The following is a 15,045-nucleotide window of genomic DNA, read 5'->3' as shown; positions in this document are numbered from 1 at the left end:
ATCTGGAGTGCAAGACTGATGAGGAGCTGAGGGTGTTTAGCCTGGAGAAATGGAGGCTCTGGGGAGACTTTATCATTCTACAACTGCCTAAAAGGGGGTGCAGCCAGGCCATCTCTTTTGCCAGGTCATCTCTTCTGCCAGGCAACAAGTGTCAGGATGAGAGGACAGAGGGTTAAGCTAGCCACGAGAGGTTTAGACTGGACATTATTCACAGAAAGGGCAAGTAGACATTGGAACGGATTGCCCAGGGAGGTGGTGGGGTCACCATCCCTGCAGGCATCTAAGAAAACGTTGGATGTGGCACTCAGTGCCATGGTTTACTTGACATGGTGGTGTTCAGTCACAGGTTGGACTCCATGATCTCAGAGGTCATTTCCAACCTAACTGAGTCCATGTTTCTGCAACTTGAAATACATTCCCAGAAGGTGCAGTGTCCTTGACACTCTGAAGAAAAGATGCATCCAGTCTATAATCCTTGCAGTGGCTATACTGGGAAGTGTGGAGAAGGAAAATGTCTGTTTCACATGCAGAGGGGTCAAGCATCAGGTTTGTAGATGCAAGGGAGGCATAGCTGTGGAGGAGGTACCTGGACACACATTAAAACTTGACACTTGCCATTCCAAGGAGGCTAGAAGGCTATTGGTCTATAAGTGAGAATACTGTAAATGGATACTGTATTTTGTAATTGCATGAGAACGCTCAGGCTGTCTGTTTAAGTTAACAGATAAAAAACTCTGTAACTGAAACCAGGATTATTTGGTGTGGTCACTATTTAGAGGGAAAGAAAAATCCTGAAAAATCCAGAGACCAAAAGTGATCAGAACTGAGAAAAATTGTGGCATCAAGTGTGAACCTATGAGCAACTCAGTGTCTCTGAGCCCCAAAGGGTAAACCCAGGTACCAGAGGGACACCCCATCACTCTTCAGGATCTTTCTGTATTGGTCCAACAGACATATTTCCGATTGGTATAGAAGACATCAACTTACTACTGCCAGATGTCACTTCTCAAGCACAGGGGGACACTGCCCCCCATGAAGAGTTGGATCAGTGCAGTTTAAGTGAAAGCTATGCAGTGCTGACTGCTGGACCCAAAATTTTGGGAATCCTATGTTTAGGAATCCAGATGCGAGAGAAGGGCCAGGGAGTGGGAAGAGAAGCAATATGTTTTTACAAAGTCCTTTAGAAGTGTAAGACAAGTTAGATCTTTTTCCTTCCATTTTTTCTTTAAAACATAGAATTTCAGAAACAAACTCACCAATGCAGTTGACTAGAGGCTCGGTTCTCATTAACTCCTCCTTTATCTTCCCAGTCATAAGCAAACATAAGAACTTTGGCTCAAGAACCTGTCAGCTACAGGCTCCAAAGTACTTGATCAATATCACAACATGCTTGCTCTGTTTGCATGCAAAAACATCTGCTATTCCTCACAACTGGAGACTGAATGCTTGGTTAGATCCTACACTGAGCTTGTTGTCCTCCTAGCAGTGTTAAAGTTTATTTTTAGGGGTCTTTTTAATTGAAATTGGTCATTAATCCATTTTTAGTGGTTAAAGAAGATCATAAAATGGATTATTGAAGAACACGTAGAAAAATAAACAGCAATAACTACACAGGAAGAGAAGAAAACTCATTGGCCAAGGCAGTACAGCAGGTTTATTTTTTTACCTGCACTACTAGTGAAAAGGCAAGGGAACCATTATATGTTTAGCATTATAATTGGAACTATAGCTCTTGAAAGGAGTGATTATGCCATGTTTCTATAGTGAAACCCTTGGTAAACTGGAATGCTGGAAGCATTATTCCCTGCAGCAGTGGTGTTATCTTTCAGGAAACAGAGTTTCTTACCTAATTTTACTGTGTTAATAGATATGGATTAATTTCTAAAAAAAGCAACAGAATAAATTAGAAAAACAAAACCTTACCTCATTTTGGACATAGTCATGAACTTGATGCAAATCACTGTCTTATCATAATCAGCTTTTTCCAATGAGTACTGAAGAGGATTACTTGAAGACGCAGACTGGACCCAAGCTCTCCACTTTATTTTTTCTTCTTATGAATCTGCATGTTCTCACTCCTGGATATATGCCCAACTTAAACAGGAAAGAAGGAGAGTTCCCAACGTTTTGGTAACATTTTTCTTCCAGGACAAAACAACCCTGAGTTTAGGGTTCCCTCCTCTGAATGAAATAGGTCTGGAAGCCATATGTCTCATTTCTCAAGAATGCTTAATAATCATTAGGCTCTAATGTAGGGGAAATCTGGATAAGGTAGGAATGAGACAGGTTTTATGTAAGTTGTGCTGCATCAGCATCATGCTCACACTGTTCAAAGTCAGTGAGAAGGCAAAAGCCCAGGCCCCCTTCTGCCAAATCAGTTCCTGTTTGTGCACAGAATGACCACAATATAGTCCCACTCTGATTCATGAAAAAAACAAACAAAAAAAACAACCCAAACCTGAGGTCAAGAGGTAGTTTTAAACTAAATCACAGGGTGTAATTCATCTGGCAAAACACAGATGTCTACACCTGAGTTTCTCTATTGAGCTACTTGTTTTAAGTGATGAGAGAAACAGATACTAAAGCATGACATTTCTTAAAATAGAGGCCTAAAGGAAATCAAATTACTTCTGCCTGAAATTTCCAGTTTTTTTCTGCTTGTTGTAAAAACCGTTGGCTTGACAAACTCAGGTATAGGCTATGATGGGATGAATCTAACCTGATGTCACAGAGGCATTTGTTCTCCTTCCCTGAGATAGGTGTCACAGGAAATGGAGAAGAAAGAGCTACCAACATATACTTCCCCTGGCATTTCCTACTGTCTGCTTGAGGTATACTAATCCTGGTGTATCCGTGAAAAAAAAATCCTCATCTGTTTGGTATGGATCATGAGAATAATCAACCTCATGAAAATCATCACACTGATCTCCTTTTTAGAGAATTCAGAGAAGGCTGTGTAAATCCTCGCACTCCCTGGGGTCTGTGATCAGCTCCATGTGCAGTATAATTGCACAGATTCCAGATAACCCCACTCATCACCTGGGAGTGTAATGTAGTTTAAATGATGCACATATCTTACTCTTACAACGAGTTAGACATACTGATCTTCCCAGAGGGAACACTTCAGTGGGTATGTATCATGAGTTGTGATGTCACTGATAACTTTGCTAATTGTACAGACTGAAATAGATTGATAAAATAAAAGATTTGTGGATATTATTGCTTTTTTTTCCCAGCTCTTACATCTATAATTTCCATCTGCTGTGCAGAAAGAAAATTTGTTTTCTTCTGAGTACGTCAGGCTGTTAAATGTATGTTGCTTATGATCTTGTACATAAAAAGCACATTTATCATCAGTAAAATTAACAATGTGCCACCAGCCCTCTTCTGTGAGAGCAGCTTGACCAAAAGCCTTTGTTCTACTGAAACTGATTTGGGTTTTTTAGGGAGAGAGACTTTTGCATTTGGCTTAGCTAGTTTGCCCTGGTTTGCCCTGCATAATTGCATTATACTGAGCTTGGTTACCACCCCATGAAAAGTGCCAGGTTTAAGTGCTGCAGGATGATAATTTTGAGAACTGCTATGGTTTATGTACTGGAATGGAGGCCAGGGTGCAGTAGTGGAATTCAGATCTAACGGAGATTTTGAATCTTGGCTCTCTTGAGGCCATTGGTATAACTGGTTGGCTTCTGTAGGGCCAGAATTGTAGGAAGATCTTTGCATTTGGTCCTCTATTGAGATAACATAACTGGGAGTAGTAAGTGGATTATAAAGCACAGCTCTGGGCTCCTGGGATAATTCACAGAGATTGGAAGAGGCCTTCCTCTAGGAGTCCTGTCCTTCTTCCAATGGAAGAAGAGTGCTTTGAAGGCTGTTCTTAGCATGCAAATCTCATTTTCCATAGCAGTCAGGAAACAATAATGCCAAAAACTGCCAGCAAAAACAACAAGATGCTCACATACATACCTTGCAGTTATTATTTTTTCATTTACATCTTGGAACTACAGAAAAGAGCACTCATTGATGTTAGTACTCTTTTTCCTGTTCATTGAGCTACAGAAGAGCATCTCTGATACTTGAAAAACTATTAAGGTCATATTAGATCCAATTAGACATTAAAATTCACAGAATAAGTAGAAAACAGAATTGGGCCACACAGAAAGTAAGGAAAAGTAGGGAAAACTTGGTTATTTTTCTTTATCAGGGTAGCTCAAAACTCCTGGAGCTATAGTAGGGACATGTCCTTTCTTCCTCACTCTGGGGAGCTGAGATGAAAAGAAGGGAGGGCAATGCTCTGCTCTTACTCCTTCAGGACACATCTGGACCAGACAACACATCCCAGCCTGTCTGAACCAGAACCAAAGAGGACATTTCTTAGCACTTGATTTGCTCTTCAGCAGCTCTGTTTTGTAAAACTGGCTCCTGGCTCAGAGTTGCTTCTTGCTCAGAGAGCACACAAGTTTTTGCTGCATCAAATGTATGTGTGTGGTAGGGCATGCCTGAGATAGTTTTCATCCCTTTCAGATCTCTATCTTTTAATGATGCAGCTGGAACTGCTGCTCTGCCTTAAACCAGGTTGCCTGAGCTGGAACACACCATGGCACAGGCACAGAGTAGCTAGGGATTCAGAGAAAATAGCAAAAGACTGACATGGACATCTGATGTTATCAGTGCCAATAAAATTGCACCTCTAACCTCCTTCCATATCTAGAATAGGTTGCTAAAGCTGCAGGTTAACTCCAGCAAAACATGAACTAAAACTCCACATATCTGCAGTTGAGAATATAACAAAACTGTGTGCATATTTCACCAAACAGGAAACTAATTCCAGTCTCTTGCTGTCAAAGTAATTCAGGTGCACCAGTAGACTCCATCCTTTGGGTGGTTGGAACTCATTTAAAATTATATGCTTCCCATTCTTCCTCATTAGCCTTGCTGGATGGCTCTTTCAGGACTTCACTGTGTCAGCAAATAAAACCTTTCTTCCCATATCCAATTTTAATGTATTCCTTGGGCAGTCTGTGTCTTTTGGGGCTTGCAACAACACTTCTTTCAGATTAAATAACTCCACTTTCACTCTGATGTATTTATAAAAATCAATGGCATCACCTCTCTATCACCTTTGTTTTGTTAAACTATCTGAGCATTAATTTTTCCCACAAAATATACTCTCTACTCCTCTGATTGCCAAAACAGGTCTTCCCTGCATCTGCTTCAGGCTGAATTCCTCTTTCTTGAACCAGTCTACAAAGATTTCAAAGGTTAGATCTACAAAGGGAATTGGGAATTTTCAGGTGCTTTACTCCATTAATGGAATTCATAGTGCTGAATTTGGTGTTAAAATGATTTTTGTGTTGTAGGTGGAAGGTTGAATGCCTAAAAATGAGCACTGGAATTGTGGGATATATAGATATGCCAAGACAAAGTGTCAAAAGGGGAATTTATGATATTTTATCCATAAAGTAAGATTAAGACACCTACTTTTACACTGAATGTACACAATTTTTGCTGTCTCTTTCCTGGTTTAGTAAGTACATCTGTCAATCTTGCTTTGAAAGAGTTTGAGTGAAAAACTTGCTTTTGCTTTAATATCTCAGACCACTGACTGAAAGCTTTGAAGCAATGGCCTGTTAGTGACCAACTTTGCTGACTCTGCCATTTGCCTTTACACCTTTGCTAGCCATCTGGATTGTTTTGACTGACCAGCTAAATAAAAACCTCACAAGCACTTTTGTGGCATATTTCACTTTCAGTAGATCATGAAAGAATCTGTTAACTGCAGGAGACTAAGACAGACATGAACATTGCACCAGTCAGAAGCTGTGTGAGGTGAAACCCACCCAGCATAAATCTTTGCCAGAAGGCCCCTGCTAAGACACCCGTCACTGGTGGACAAATCCCCTGGTCTATCAGAAGAAACTTTGCTATCTGACACTTGCAGACATGTTGCTTTAATAGTCCTGCTGTATATCTCACTGCTTTTGCATGCTATCAACAACTGTGTTTAATTCCAGCCTTTATTGAAGGGTTGAAGACAGTTGTTGAAGACAGACATAATGCTAAATTAAACATAGTCAAAAAAAAAAAGGAAAAAAAGTCTTTAAAACAATTTAGAACAGTGTACTGGCTGAAATAACAATGGTTTTATGTTTACTTCCAGGAAGCTCCTAAAGGCACTTTTCCAATGTGTGCTTTATGAAAAAAGAGAAAGAAAGCCACCACACACAAGATGACTTAGAGACTAAATTAAATATTTGATCTTATCCCATTCTGTTTCTTGGGAGGTCTGACCCACATGGTTGGTTGGTGTCCCCAGGACTGGAAATCACACCTTCAAATCTTTGGCCAGACTGCAGAGGTATAAGTGTGTCGCTCTACTTCCTTCTCCAAATGTTCTAGCAAAAAAAAAGCAGTGTTATTTAGCTTCAGATGTTGCAGAGGGTCCGATGAAAAAGAGAGAACTCCCTAACTGCATTGTTTTTTTGTATTGTCCTCACTATTATTTGGCACCTTTGCCCTTCTCTTTCTCTCAGGTACCATCAGACAGAGAAGAGAGTTCTGTGGGGAAAAGCTCTCTAGTCTTCTGAGCTGTGATCTAGCTCAACTCAGTCTGGGATAATTCCAATTATCCAGGTGAGGCAACAGATAAAAATATGGACATCTTGATAGAACAAGGGGTACAGAAAAACATTTAAAACAGAAAATTTTAAACAGAAAGAGTGTAGATTTAGATTTGACATAAGAAATAATTTATGATGGGCCTGGTGAGATACTCTAGAATAGGTTGTCCAGAAAAGTTGCGAGTGCCCCAGCCTTGGGAGCGCTCAAGGCCAGGTTGGATGTGACTTTGGGCAACTTAAATAGTGAAAGATGTCCCTGCTCATGGCAGTTGGTTTGGACTAGAATATCTTTAAAGGTTCCTTCCAATATTCTATTAACATTTCATTTTTAAATTCCCATTTTCCATTCAAATGTAGCCATTGTGTGAATACACTCCTATCAGAATGATAGCACCCTATTGCACAATATATCTGAAATTTTCACTAAAAATATACCTTAGGCGAATAGTAGCAACTCATAATTTACTTTAATTCTTATCACAAAATATTATATATCACAATATACCATTTTATAATACCAATATATATCACAAATATACCATTTTATAATTGATTTTTTTACCCAGGTTCATCACAAGTGTGGCTCCATCTTCTTCTTTTGGACAAATATTTCTGTACAGTCTATACCAGATGAGACCTCATTAGAGGTCTTTTGGGGTAATGTCAGGGTATCTGCCTGGGTTGGTTTCTAGCCATGTTGGAAATTAGCTGAATTTACAGATTTCATTTAAGTATAAAGGGCTACCCACAAAAAACATCTTAGAGAACTCATCAGAATTCAACTGCCTCTCTAAAGTGCACAAAATGCTCAGTGTTCTAAATACAGAGAGTATAAGAAATGTATAAATGTTTTCTCTCTTCTTTTCCTCAGATACCAAGCCATGCCACTATTTGGAACACTGCAACAGGTTCTGCTATCAGCCAGGACTGTCATGCTGTAACCAACATTTCATTTTATTCATCTTTGAGTGACAAGAGCACAGGCCTGCTGCAGGGAAGAGAAGACAAAATCTCCCACCTTTCCTCTCTGGCACAAGCTGTTCAGAGTTCACATCCAACATAGATCAAAACTCACTCTTTATTGCTTGTCCCCAGAAACAAATGTATAAACAGGGTGTATGTGGACTACCCCTTTCAAGGCTTCCTCACACATCTATCAAAATTAGATCAGGACAATGAGAAGTAAAACAAACCTTAAAAACACCTTCCCCTCACTCCTTCCTGATCTGTACATCATCTCCTGCAGCATTGCAAGGAGATGCAAAATGGGAGTTGCGGTCAGTTCATCACATGTTTCAGTTCCTCCTTAGGGAAAATATTCCTTCCCCTGCTCCAGCATGGGGTCCCTCCCATGGGAGACAGCCCCCCAGGAACTTCTCCAAAGTGAGTCCTTCCCATGGGCTTCAGTTCTGCATGAGCTGGGCCCATTCCAGCATGGGGCCCTTCACAGGGTGCAGTTCCTCAGGAGCAGACTGCTACAGTGGGGTCACAAGTCCTGCCAGAAAACCCACACTAGGGTACGTTCCTCTCTCCATGGGTCCACAGGTCTTTTCCAGGACCTGGGCTTCTCTCATGCCTGGTCGGACAGTTGTTCCAGCATGGAGTTTTACTATGGGCTGCAGGCTGGATATCTGCTCCTGTGGGGAAGATGTTTTCAAAATTTGGTTTACTTCTCATTATCTTGCTCTAATTGAATTTGTTAACAATCAAAATCAATTTCCCTAAATTCCTTGTTTTGCCCATAATGGTATTTGGTGAGTGATCTCTTCTGGTCTTTTCCCCAACTCATGAGAGTTTTGGTGTATTTTCTGTGCCCTGCCCAGTTGTGGTGGAGAGTGAGAGAGCAGCTTTGGTGAGTGCCTGCCATCCAGTCAGGGTCAGCCCACCATATAGAGCAAGGGAGGAATTGGTCATGCTATGAGATCCAGGGATTTTTTGGAAATCCCCCTGCAGAAATGTAAGAAGTATAGTTTAACTAAAATCATTATTGTAACTGTTCCTCTTAGCTGTTTTTAAGGAGTGTGTCTGTGGATTAGTATCTTCTATTAAGAACCAAACTCTCAATTCACATGCAAGTACTGTTCTTCCATTAAATCACATTTTTGTGGTTGTTTGTTCTTAATTGCTAACAGTAGCATGACTTAGATATCTGTTTCTTTTCCAGAGTGAGACTGGCTTCAGTTAACCATAACTTTTAAAAGCAGAGAACAGCCAGCACCTATACTTACACTGGAGACCACTGTTAGCAGAAAGGCAGACATGGAACATGATTTGTTTTGAGGAACAGAAAGGCCTATCATTTTACAGAAGTGGCAAGTTCCCTCTCTTACATCAAGTTAGTCATTTTAGAAATAATTTTAGGAGCATATAGTTCATGAGAATCCTGGAGGGAGGAAGAAATTTAATAAGAAAACACAAGAGCATCACTATGAAGTGGTAAAAAGAGGTGTTAAAAATTGCCTAGCAACATAGTGTTTTAAAGTATATTCATAGAACACATGAAGCAAGAATATTCAGTGCAAAAGAAGACTCTTTGTTCTTAACAAGTACTTCTGCATAGCTTTTCTGATGCACAGTATCACTTTTGTTAGTGATGTAGCTATATAAAGTTCCAGCTGTGTATAGACCTGTGCATAACAGTTTCAGGAACTCAAAAGTTTAGCAGAATTTTAGGAAAGGAAAGCAGCCTCACACCAGTATTTCTGATAAGATCATAAATTAATTACTTTCCATACATTCAGAATAATTCTTTACTATTTCCTACAAATAACTCCTGTAGAAAACAAATGCTGAACTCCTGTTGCAGTGATGGTATTCTGCAATGGCAGAATGTAACTGAAGCAAGAAAATTTATATGGAAAGGAAACAGCTGATATAAGATCAATAGATATTACTGGGAAAAACCAAACTACAGGCAAGTTTTTGGCCACACCACTTTTCTTTGAGTCTGAAGTCTGAAAGAATTTCAGCTCTTTAAACTTTTACTCCCTATTGTACTGCAGAAAGAAATAAATTAGGTTAAATTGCATGGGAAAAGAGAAACCATGGGTCCCACCACATTGCCTTGAGAGTGAGCTAAAAACACTGTTTATCCTTATATATAAACCACTGATCATTCTTGAAAGGCTGTGATGTCACAAATTTTTGGAGGACTGGAAGAAAGTAAACTTCACTATGCTCTTCAAGAAGGGACAGTTTGGGAAACTGCCTGGCTGGCCAGCCTCACTTCAACCTCTGGGAAGATGATGGAGCAAATAATTCTGAAAGCCATTTCCAAACACAAAGTACAAAAAGGTGATTGGGAGAGGTCAGCATGGATTTGCAAAAGGAGAATGATAGTTGGTAAATTTCATACTTTCTGGCATGAGAAAACTGGGTTGGATGTTTTTTACCTTGATTTTCATAAGGCTTTTGATGGAGTTTCGCATCACATCCTCATTGAAGAGCTGATGAAGGGGAATTACGTGGACAGAAAGGTGGGCTGAAAGTTGGCTGAGCTGCTGGGCTCAGAGGGCTGTGATCAGCTGCACAAAGTCTGCTTGGAGCTCAGTCACTCATGGAGGATCTCAAGTGTTAACTACATCCACTACACATTAACAAATTCTTTGACCTGAAATAATGGGACACCCTTAGGAAGCTTGGGAAGGATGCAAAATTGAGAGCAGTGGCTAATACACTAGAAGCTTGTGCTAACCTTCAGCAAGACCTTAACATTCTGGAGAAACAGGCCAACAGGAATCTCATGAAGTTCAGCAAAAAAATATTTCAAGTCCTGTTGCAGCAGACCTCGCATTTGAGATAGAAATGAGCTGAGACACACACTCTTGTTTGTCAGCATGAGAAGGGTCCAAGTTTATTCTCTTTCACAACTTAGCCATCCTGACTCCAATTACTCATTGACCCCAGCTACAGCCAACTCAACTGTAGGCTTCCCTTGCAGACTCTGACTGCAGACCCAGACTGACTTCTCAGCAAATCCTTCACAGAAGCAACTCCCTCTCCCATTTAGCCCATCCACCAGTCCTTCTGAACCATGCCTGCAATTCCCCTTCTACAGGATCCTCCCCTGACTAGCCAACCCACCCTTGTATCATACTCATCCTCATTGGATACAGCTGTGCCTCATCAGGGGCGAGGTTGTTGTTGGGTAATTAACACAGCTGTGCCTCATCAGGGGTGAGGTTACTTGTAATTCCTTCTCCTAGGAAGTCCTGCCCCTGCAAGGGGAACAATAAGCTTGTGCACCAGTACCCACTGGTTGCTGAACCACTGGAGACCAGCTTTGCAGGAAAGGATTCAGTGGCTCTGCTGGACAAAAATGCAATGCTCTGTTGCAGAAAATGTCAAGCCCCCTCTCACATTGCATTGCCAGCTGACCAAGGGAGGTGATTCCTCACCTCTACTCAGCACTGTCAAAGACATATCTGCAGTGCTGTGTCCAGTTCTGGGCTCTACAGAACAAGAGCAAGATGTATTTACTAGAGGGAGCCCAGTGAAGGGCCATTAACATGATTGAGGGACTGGAGAGTCTGACAAGCAATAGAGGCTGAAATCGCTGGTATAGTTCAGCCTGGAGAAAAGAATGTAAAGGAGAAAGGTCCTAAGATATGTTTTGGCTGTAATAATTGTAATTAATTGTAAGGAAAAGAGTATAGACATTTTCTGCTTCTTCCTTTGTGCTGCTGGGTGAAGGGAACATTTGATTTCAGGCATGAAGTTTTTTTTCAAGTTTCAGCTAACCTGCCCAGTTATGAAACAATTTTATTTTTCTCTGCATTTGTCCAGGTTGCAGTCAACATCCTCCAGAAAAGTCTCTATGAAGTATGTAATACTGGTTGTTTCTACCATGAAACACTATGTAGTCCTTGTGAAATCAAGACAATTTCAGCTTTGTGTCTGAAATTTGAGGATGCATACTCTTTTTCAACCTCCAGAAATGTCAATGTCATAGGCGATTATCTAAAATTCCATGAAAGTGACTTCTTATTGAAGTGGACAGTAGCCTGACTTTCAGTGGTTTTCCTCACATGCTCAGGAGAGGTATATGTTTACACACACACTGAGTCAAGTCTTCTGGTGGCAACAGATTGGGTGCAATAGCTTTTTTAATCTATCAGCTGAAACCATACAGATGACAATATTAACTAGGCAGTGCTTCCATCTCCCTTCCCATCTCATATGTATGTCCAACCATACAGTCTTCCCAGTGCTTCCTCGGGTCACTTCCTTGTTTTTCCTTTGCTTCATGTTGTAATTATTTGCCTGCTATCATTCTGTAATACCATTAGCATTATGCAGTATAATGCAGTTGCAGAAGATTGATGGCACTCTGAGTCAACCCAGCAATTACTGTGGAAAGGCCCAGAAAGACTACTGTACATTATAAAGGCATTAAAGTGTGAGCACTACGCGATAATGATGGAATTATCCTTATTTACTTCCTGCCGCTTTCTGAATGTCACACACAAATTGAATACTAGATAATCATATTCCTACCTGGTCATTTTCCACCTCTAGACTCTACATAATGTCATAAACAACTGTATTCTTTTACTGTAGCAGTTGTATGAGGTCTACTAACAAAAGCTTGCATAAAGAGCATTGGAAGAGAATTCAAATTCTGACTTAGTGTGATCATTGTTCGACCAGACTTTTTTTTTTTTGATCATTTGTAATGAAATAGTTGAAGTCAACAGAATATGCTGTGAATATGCACACTGCGCCTAGCACAGTGCGCATATTCACAGCATACTGAAGAACATAAGAACAGAATAAATGCCTGTCTGGGTCAGACCATGGTTCTATCCAGCTCCCTGTTCTCCCTCTCCATCGAGAGATGACAGGAGATGCTGTTTCAACATTGCAGACAAGCCCCACCATTTTCATCTGTCTCTTCTCCTTGTACTCCTCACAAACCCAGCTGGCGTGTCAGAAAATATATATTAGAAAGAGTATGACTTTCTAAATATTAGAGCTATATGACTTCTGCCTGTAGTATCTTTTAATGGACCTATTGTGTATGAGTTGTCTAATACTTTTCTGAACCTGCTGATATCATCTGCATCCACAAACTCTTATGCTGTAAATTGCAGAGGCTCACTACGCTCTGGAGAGAGTCACTTTCTCTCAGATGTTTTAAATCAAGCTCCTGTTGGTTTAAAAACCTGTCTGTAATTCAAAGTTTGCACAGTTTGGTGAATAAGAGTTCTAAATGATCTTGTCCACTGGTTTCATGGCTTTACAAACCTTGGTCATATGCCATCCAGATTTCTCATCTCCACAGATGAAGAGATTGAGATTTCCCCCCCTGGCTTTTTTTGTTTCTGCTTGTAAGTCATGTCCCTCTTGGTCTCTCCTGAATTTCTGAAACTAGAAAATGTCTTGTCCATCTTTTAATTTTGTGCAAGTGTCACTGCAAGAACTTTTGAAACCAGAGAAATCCCCCTGTCAATCTCTACCCCTCAGAAAGAGGAACATTAGGGTGAGTATGTACACGGGCTGTTATTACCTTGCACCACAAGATCTGAGCATCAATTGCTTCATTTTGTTTGTTTAGCAATTGCTAGTATTTACCTCCTTTGCTTGTGTTTGAATAGGTTGTCTGAGTATTTTGGGAGTGATTTATTTTTTTAGGCAGCTGCTCCTTTTGTGTTAAGGTTTTCAGTGATGGTTTTTTCTCCTGGCTATGGTACTGTGGGTTGGATGCAGACCTGCCAAACTTATACTATTCCCACTAAGAGAAAAATAACTGCTGGCTTGAGGGAGAAATTGAGGTAATTTCAACAGATCTCAAACACATTATTATTTCTGCTTTTTATAGTGTTAATTTCCTTTATTCTGCTTATTATTCCAGCTGCTGATTCCATTTTACCTCTTTGTTTTTATTTGTAAAGCTCAGTCAATTTTCAAGTATAGAAGCTCTTTATAATTTTTCACTCTAATTATTAATTAATTAGTTCACCATGATTTCTTTCCAATGTTTTTTGCATTCTATTCCTGATCTGTAAATAGGGTAATTTGAGTTGTCCGTTCAACAGATTACTTGGACATATGGTTCCTGATATGCATTGCTGAAAATGGGCACATATAGGTATTTTTACATCTCATTCTGGAATTGGTGTGATGGGAGTGCTGAAGAGGTCATGATATGCCAAATGCTACCAGAATTATCTGATTTTTAGTTCACATTAATTTTATAATCTGGGTTGGTTTTGCTTTCAAATATTGCTTATGAACCCTGTTAAAGCACAGCAAACTGAGGACTGAGGAAAGACTTGGTTTCAGCACCACTGTTTATATAAGAGTTGGTTAATTCTGTCCTTCTTGTCTGGTAGAAACCTTTTGATTTTAATTGGTTCCAAGAACTGAGTAGAGAAAGGGATGTAGTTGAAAAAAAACTGAACAAAGATTTTCTCCTTAGTTTTAACAGAAATTTACAGCTAATGTATCCCTTGTGACCTTGCATGAATTAGAAAGTTAAGAGCAGATCTAAGTGACAGAGATAGAAAGTTATAATATCTGTAGTAAAGAAGAAAGGAGAACAAGCTAAATCTATGTTAGCCAGGAAGTTCTACTAAGAGAACCTCTTCATATTTAAAAAATAAAAGTCACTGCACAGGCTCACTATTTCCTATCCAGCATTGGCAGGGTAAGGGACTACAAAAATTTTATTGCATAACTTTGTACATTATTTTTTATGATTTGCAAACCAAAGCCTTTTACATGACTGTTTAGAGAACACAACTGTGTTCTCTAAATGTTTTGCAGTTCTGTAAAACATTCCTGTCTCAAATCAAATGCTCTCAAATTTTTCCAACTGAACCTAGCCTTTGATTCCCAAAAGCTTAAAGATTCAAACAGCATCTAAGCATTTGGAGGGGATCTGCTCTTTCTCTGGAACAAGAAATCATTATTAGCTTTTTTCACATAGTTTTGTAAAAAAACTTGAGATTGTTTGACTCAGTCTTGTTCTGAAGATGCAGAAAATGTTTGTTTTATCAACCAGATATAAGAGTAATGTTTAGGTGATGGTGCAGTGAGTTCTTGTAAGACAAATCTAATCATGAGCCTGAAGGGACTGGTTCATTTGCAAGTATTTCAAATCAAACTGCAGCATTCAGTCTGCATACAAATCCCCGTGGAACTTTTATGATTTCTAAAGCCATTGTTTTGAGAAAGTGAAACAAAACCAGAGTGTCCAGACGGGATAAAATCTGGGAGTATGGTTATCTATGCAATCTGTAATCTGTATATGCTTAGATGTGCCTGACACAGTTCTATAGTTCCACGCAACCAGGGTTCAAGGCAATGGCAGACTACCTATGTCCTGAGTAGTAAAAAATCCCACTCTCTTAAACCCATATTTGCTCTTAGATCATATAATGTCAGGTTTTTTTTATAAAGGGCCGAAGGTTAATTTGTCCAC

The sequence above is a fragment of the Molothrus aeneus genome, chromosome 2 (genome assembly GCF_037042795.1).
Source record: "Molothrus aeneus isolate 106 chromosome 2, BPBGC_Maene_1.0, whole genome shotgun sequence".
Taxonomy (NCBI): domain Eukaryota; kingdom Metazoa; phylum Chordata; class Aves; order Passeriformes; family Icteridae; genus Molothrus; species Molothrus aeneus.
The sequence above is the reverse complement of the archived record's forward strand: the minus strand, read 5'-3'. Positions refer to the sequence as shown.